General features: G+C 35.9%; 1 pseudogene; it reads left to right on the top strand.

Annotated features, from left to right (window-relative positions):
* The first annotated feature begins 228 nt into the window (after positions 1-228).
* Positions 229-8059, top strand: part of LOC137645090 (putative exonuclease GOR) — a 9758-nt pseudogene continuing 1927 nt past the window's right edge.

The following is an 8059-nucleotide window of genomic DNA, read 5'->3' as shown; positions in this document are numbered from 1 at the left end:
TATATATATATATATATATATATATATTGGGACGCTGTATAATGAAAGACCAATAATCAGAATCAGGAACTTGAAAAGATATTCGCTTTGTGCCTCGAAGTTAAGCCAGGTATATTTTTCGTCCGTACTCGTATGATTCACCGAGTTGAAACCGATTTTATCAATACCGTCACTAGTTACTAGATTGTTGAACGCTGTTTTCTCAAGTCTCCACAGTTACTAGCACGTTTGTAGTAACCAGACGTCGAAATATCTGGACTCCAGAGCCTGTTCATTCTATTGACGTTGTTCCTTCTTCTTTGTACAGGTAATTTTGTACAGGTAATTGGAAATAATTTACCGAAATTGGAAATGATTTCCCAAAATTTGAAATGATTTCCTGAAATTGGAAATGATTTCCCGAAGTTGGAAAATGATTCCCCGAAATTAGAAACGATTTCCGGAAATTGGAAATAATTTCCGGAAATTTCAAATAATTTCCGAAAATTAAGAAAAAATTTCCGAAAATTGAAAATAATTTCCGGAAATTAGAAATAAATTCCGGGAATTGGAAAATAATTTCCGAAAATTGGAAATAATTTCCGGAAAATTACCCCCATTTCACTTATTCATAAAGATTAGACATTGTGAGAACACCTGTCTCCACAACAGTATTAGTAGTCATTGTTTTATTGCGCTGAATATGTTATGTTTATATTTACGTGTGTTACTTGATATAGATTTAAATATTTCAAGCAAGAAAAGGAATTATTACTGCAGAGATATTTGAACCTCAATGGAGGAAAACGTTCCAGGGAAATGCGCAGTTATTGACATGAGAACAGACTGACTTAGAGCACCCAAGTATTGAGCAGATAGTATTGTTGCAGGGGAGTGTATGTGGTATCCGTGTATTTCACTTGATCGTGTTTAATTACTCCATTGTGTATTAGTAAGTATTTAACACAAGGAATCATATTATGAAAAGGTGGCGAATGGATTTATAAATTAGGTAGTGTTTTGTTGTATTGTCCAGTAATTAGGTAGTGTTTTGTTGTATTGTCCAGTATAACATAGAGTTTAGTTTAATAAAGTTCCTTTGTTGAAAATCTCCCCTTTATAATAAACAGCAAGTGTCTGTTATATATATATATATATATATATATATATATATATATATATATATATATATATATATATATATATATATATATATATATATAATCTGTTTACGGTACCGCCCAATGGGTGGAGAAGGTTAAATCTGTGTGCGCGTGTGTGTATTTATGTAATTATTTAGCCGTTCCCTTTGACGGGTCACGTACACTAGTATGGTAAACAAAATCAGGGTCATTATGTCATTGTCAACACCAAGGCCTTGGTCAACACAGTTCCCAAATTAGAGGGCCGTAGAGTATGGTCTAGAACTTTGATTATAATGTCGCCCACGTTCAATGTCAAGGTCATTTCATGTATATATATATATATATATATATATATATATATATATATATATATATATATATATGTGTGTGTGTGAGTGTTTGTGTGCGTAAATACTGTACTGTGTATAGTATGCTGAATCCGATAAAGATTATTATTATTATTATTATTATTATTATCATTATTATTATTATTACTACTACTACTACTTGGAACACATGATAGTTCCACATTGTATAAGGTAATATATATATATATATATATATATATATATATATATATATATATATATATATATATATATATTTATCTATGTGTGTGTGTTTGAGTAAATACTGCATATAGTATGCTGAATCCGTTAAAGATTATTATTATTATTATTATTATTATTATTATTATTATTATTATTATTATTATTATTATTACCACCTTTTAAGCTACAACCCTAATTGGAAAAGCGGGATGCTATAAGCCCAAGGTCTAAAACAGGGAAAATAGCCCAGTGAGGAAAGGAAATAAGGAAAACTACCAAAGAAGTTTAAGAACTATAAAAACTTGAAAATACCAAGAGGATAAACAAGAGAAACAAGATAGAATATATCAATCGTTGGTTTTGTTACCGTACTTACGAACGAGTTCTTTTTAAGTACGTCGTATAATTGATTTTTTTTTTCTTTTTACATTCTTTCAAGTTCCAGACTCAAATGCAACAGGTTTAGGAAAGAGAAATAATTGCCGAGACGGTGGCAGTCCAAGATTAAATTAGAGTTAATTGTAATAAATCAGAATGGTAAATTTTGTCATATTCCTAGAACGCGTTTAATGTGGATAACAGTTCGCGTTTTTTTTTAATTGGAAAAGGACATTTGTCAATTACCTTATTTAGATATTATCTTTATTACTTTCTAGTTGATTTTATATATTTTATATATACGTTCTAGTATTTATATAAAGATCGGAATTGAATGTGTATTCTACCATAAATAATGCAGTCGGAATGTTAGTCCAGTTATTGGTCGCCTGCTGGAACTGCCGAATAATACTGGAAATGTTTCTGATTGAAACCTTGGTTGCCTAAAGCCAAACTCCATATCTTCTACGCTAAAAGGGTTGTAGTGACCTATATGATAACGTCCCTGATGTCTGGCGTTCAAATCCCGCTCAAACCCGTTAGTTTCTTTGGTCGCTGCAACCTTACTATCCCTGTGAACTAAGGATGGGTGGTTTAGGGGAGCCTGTAGGTCTATCTGCTGAGTCATCTGCAGCCACTGTCTAGCCCTCCTTGGTCTTAGCTTGGATGGAGAGGGGGCTTGGGCGCTGATCATATGTATATATGGTCAGTCTCTAAGCATTGTCCTGCTTGATAGGGCAATGTCACTGTCCCTTGCCTCTGCCAATCATGAGAAGCTTTTAAACCTTTAAGCGTGACTATTAAAACTTATCATATTGCAGTAAGTACAAAGCCTTTATTAATAATATACATAATTGTCATTTTATTTTGTCAATGCAGACTTACGAGTCACAACAATTCAGTCTTAAAGTGTATGTAATGTATGTACATGCGCATTTTTAGTATGAACATTTACCCTCCGTGTTTTCCACGCTATGTGACGCACGTCAATATCAAGGCTGAGATCGTTACTGGAAAGTGAGAGTGAGAGTGGAGTGGTATTTCCAAAGCAGCTCATGCCTTCGTGTACAAGACTTGTACTCAACGCAGGTTAAGAATACCTTTTGCTGACATAAATGCGTCTTCTTCCTTTATTATTATTACTAGTGTGCGCGACCCATCAAAATGACCCCCCATTTCCTAACTACAACCCACTGGTTCGGCAGTTTGTTGTAGTGTGTGGTTTCCGAGTGTACCTCTGTGGGTAACCTCTCACCAGTGTATGACTAACTTCCTCCTCCTGCCGCTCAGCGTGACAGGAAAGAAATGTATTTATATATGTATAGCCAGGCATTTGCTCTTTATTATACAGGAGATTATTATTATTATTATTATTATTATTATTATTATTATTATCATAGTTGTTTCGGTTAAGAGCGACCTTCACTAAAGCCAATAGTCTGGAACCTGTACCAGTTAGGAAATACTAAAGTTCCAATTAAAAAATTTAACCTTGATATTTTTCAGGTTTTCTCCCTTAGGAAAAATAGCCACTGTCAGTTTTTGCTTTTAATTTGGGTTTCGACGACATCACGGTTTCTATTGAAAGCTAAATTCTTCTCTTGTTAACAAATGCTAATGACATAAATATATAGGCACTTAATTTTTATATAATCAGTGGAAAGGGTGGGGAAGTGGTCAGCCACTTAGTAGTAAGAGCCAAGAGTCTGATTTAGGTAAAATAAAATCAGCTGTTGTAGTTTAACACATTAAACTACAACACATAATACGTTAGGTTGTGGCTGGATGTTACAACAACAACCCCCACGCCCTTGAACAATCTACAGTAACTGACAAATTTCCCCTCAATATAAACTTTCCCCTTACGTTATCAGCAACGGGACTCTTGGACAAAAATTAAAATTAATCATTCACATTCCTCCCCTCTTACTTTGCCAAATCCGTCTTACACAACACTTACCTAATTTTTTTCATAACCCAGTCGCAGTCGTGAACAGGACCTCTGCTTCGAGTAACTTGGCCTTCATATACTCTCTCATTCACTTCTTCCATAACGCTATCATTCAATGTCCTATTCCGATTCTCATCTGTACTCCTATCACCTAATATATCATGCACTATCCCATCTACCTCACTATAATCTGACCCTAAAATCCATTTCATCAAAACCATTTTCTACTTTAATAAAAGATTCATTCATACTTCTTATCATTCTCCTATCTCTCATTCTCGCATTCGTCATACTTTCTTTTACATCATCAAAGGAAAAACCACACACACTATAGGCATCATTCATACTCAGCCTTGATTCATCTGTGTTAACACATTTATCTTCCATACTCACCTGTACATTAAACCCTTGTCATGCCTATTCCTTTTTCCTCCCATACTCAACTAACGCCAATTGCTTATCTTGTAAACCTAATGTCTCACACATACTGGGTTCAAACTTGTTAATTTTCAGCCATTTATTCATCCCATTTTCCTGAATATAACCTGGTACTTCCTTCCATTTACGCAACTGGTTGTGGTGTGCCCTAACCTTTTCCACACTACCATCCGCACATACTTTACCCAAAACATAACTCAACCCACTAGAACCAGCATCTAACACTTCATATGGACCTTCAAACTTATTACGAACCTTAGTAACATTCATTCTTCCCCTTTCAATTACTTCTTTTAACACTTTCTTTCCCACTTTATAGCTTACAAACTTCTCATTCGCTTTCTTCCAAACATCTCTATCATTCTCGGACAAACTCAACCTCGGTCTTACTATATTTTCAAAATTCAACACAAACTTACACAGAGACATACCTGTACTCTTGTGCACCGTCGCATTATACACCCACAACACACGCCCAACATATAAATCCCAATCATTATCACATGTACTCATCATCCGCAAAATTTCAGTCAATGTTCATACAGTCCTTTTAGTCAAACCATTCGCACTTGGCATATACGGAGTTGAATACACATGCTCAATACCCCATTCTCTTAACATCTGCTCAAACTCCCATCCAACAAACTCAGGTCCATTATAACTAAACATTTTTGCAGGCTTACACACACATCGACAACATCACTTGACTTGCCATTCTCGCTACAGTTTCGCTCCTTTTATTCTTGATAGGCACTGCATACGTAAACTTACTCATGTGATCTACCATAATAATAATTCCCACGAGTCCCCTCGCAGTCACAGGCAACGAAACGCAATCAATTACAAACATCTCAAATGGTTCTTTCATACGTAACGTCAAAACAGGCGGACTTGCATGCACGCTCGTACTTCCCCTTCTGACAATCCTCACAGGTAGTCGCTACATCCCTACAAATTTGACTCAACCCAGGCGTAAACAATCTCTCTTGCTTGCACTCCCACAATTTATTCTTCCTCATATGCCCATACCTGTCATGCACTAACATACACATACTTACAGCTGCATGCATCGGAAATACAGGAACATATATATCTTGATCCATTCCCCTATGCAAAAAATACACAATATTCTTACAAACAATAAATCTTTTAACAACTTTCATTTACACTTCCAAATCGGACGGTCATTCTTCTACAAACATTCATCTTGCATCTCTTCCACCTCTTATTTGGTCAACATATCATCTTCACTCTTCATAATATCAATCATACCAACAAAATTCGTCATAAATATGCTATTATCCTCAATTACTATTAACTTACATCCTTTCATCAAAAGCAAACCCTCACCGAAATCAACTGACACATCATGCAACCTTGAAAAATCGATTCCTATAAAAAAACAACTAGGCATTTCATTCTCCCCCATTACAATAAAATTATGTTCAACTTCCCTACTCCCTAGTTTCACCTTCAACCTCACCTCTTCCCAAACAAGTAAACTTCCCTGACCTATCCCATGAATTCTCACACTCATACACTGTCCTTTCACTTCCCAATTGTACCTCTCCATTTCTTTAATAACCAACGCATTTACCAATGACTCTTGCGCCCCCATATCAATTAAACTACAATATTCATTCTCATTTATATTCACATATGTCATCATTCTTCCTTTTACACCATGTATGCATACATTTACTCTCCTTTCGATTCGGTCACTCACTTTGCCAGTATGTTCATCTTCATATTCACTGTCCTCCATACCCCATATCTTGCATTAAAGTCACTCTCACCATTATCTTTCTTACTCAACAATTTGGAATATTTCTCATTACACTGAATCCTCAAAACATGTTCCCTATCATTCTCCTTGTATGCCCTATATTCTATCCATCGATTCCATCCAAAATACTAATACACAGTTACACCGTACAACATACTTATCACCATTATTATCTTTGATGATAATTCCCCTTCAAGTACACTATTCTCCTCCCTATATACCATTTCTTTCGATACTTCATTCATCACCCTTCTTTTAAGCTCATTTACGCTACCTGGTATTTCCCTATTTAACCCCTTCTGTATTAACTCACCCAACCCTCTTAAGACGCATTTATATAATATATCTTTCCATTCAAACCTTTGTTCCACAGCTAAACCTTCAGGCAACCTTTCAGAATTATGATCACTCTCATTATCTTCCATCCTACCATGCATTCTCGACATGGCATATGCTATCACATTTTTACTTCCCGGTGCATATTATAACCTAAAATAAAATTCATTCAAATCCTCTATTTACCTAGCAACCCTTGCATTCACATTATGCCTTCATCCCCATACTTCTTCCTAGCTAACGTTTCCAACCTACATACATACATAGATATTGCTTCTCCTACATTCATCCGTGCTTCATTAAAATCATTCTTACGCTTATACATAGCACTCCCTTTCATACGTTTTACCTGTTCAATTATTCTCTTTTTCACACTTTCATAATCAACATCCCCTACACTTATTATCACACCATACATTGTCAACAAATACCCTGTCAGATATTCTCCAAACTCCCTAGACCAAACTCTCTTACTATCACCATACTTAGCCTGACAGAACCTTTCATACTCCCTAAAAAGTCATACACATCCCTACTGCTATGTTCATTAAACCTTTCACACCTCGGTACCTCTCTCATAAACACTGTCTTACATTCTTCCTCACCTTTATTCTCACGACTATCTTCACTGCCTAATCCCTTCTTGTTGCCTTCTTCCTCATTTGAATACAATTAATCTAATTCTACACTCAAATTCCTATCTTTAACAAATCCCTTCTTACCTCTTTTTCCTACTTACCACTTTCACCCATCACTCAAATTCCTATCTTTAACAAATCCCTTCTTACCCTTTTTCTTAATTACCACTTTTACCCATTCATGATCATCCTCACTCTCATCCTGACCTTTCTTCTTTTTCCTCTTCACATTACTTTTACCTTTCTTTTCATTCTTCCTATCCCATTTCTGTTCATCCTTACTATGCCTAATTCCCTTATCTTCAATCTCACTATCACTACCTTCCCCATTGTCACTTACTTTAGCCTTCTCTTCCACTATCAACCCATTACCTGAAGCAGAAGCCACTCCTCCGACTGCGCCTTCACCCATAAAAGTTTTCATCATCCCCATTACTTGCCCCATCATATCTTCTATTCGTTTCTCCATTCATTCTTCATTCTCCCGCATCCTCATCTCAACACCTTCCACTCTCTCTACAGTTCCCTTTAGAGCTTTCAGTTCCTTTCGCATCTCCTCATTCTCACAACTCAGCCTCGCATTCTCAAGCAACAACTTCTCCTTCTCTATGGATAACTTCTCACGCTCTTTAACCAACCGCAATTCCTCCCTTAATACGTTTAATTGTTCTTCCATTTTTCATGAACCTTAAATCTAATTTCTATTCCTAATTCCGTCCTTCGTCCAACAGTCCAGCTTCCAATCCCACCTCGGCAATCCTTTTCCGGGCGCCAAAATAATGTGGCTGGATGTTGTAACAACAACCTTGATCACTGACAAATTTCTCCTCAATACAAACTTTCCCCTTACGTTATCA

The sequence above is a fragment of the Palaemon carinicauda genome, chromosome 8 (assembly GCF_036898095.1).
Source record: "Palaemon carinicauda isolate YSFRI2023 chromosome 8, ASM3689809v2, whole genome shotgun sequence".
Taxonomy (NCBI): domain Eukaryota; kingdom Metazoa; phylum Arthropoda; class Malacostraca; order Decapoda; family Palaemonidae; genus Palaemon; species Palaemon carinicauda.
Note: the sequence above shows the minus strand (reverse complement) of the source record. Positions and strands in the feature narration are given on the sequence as shown.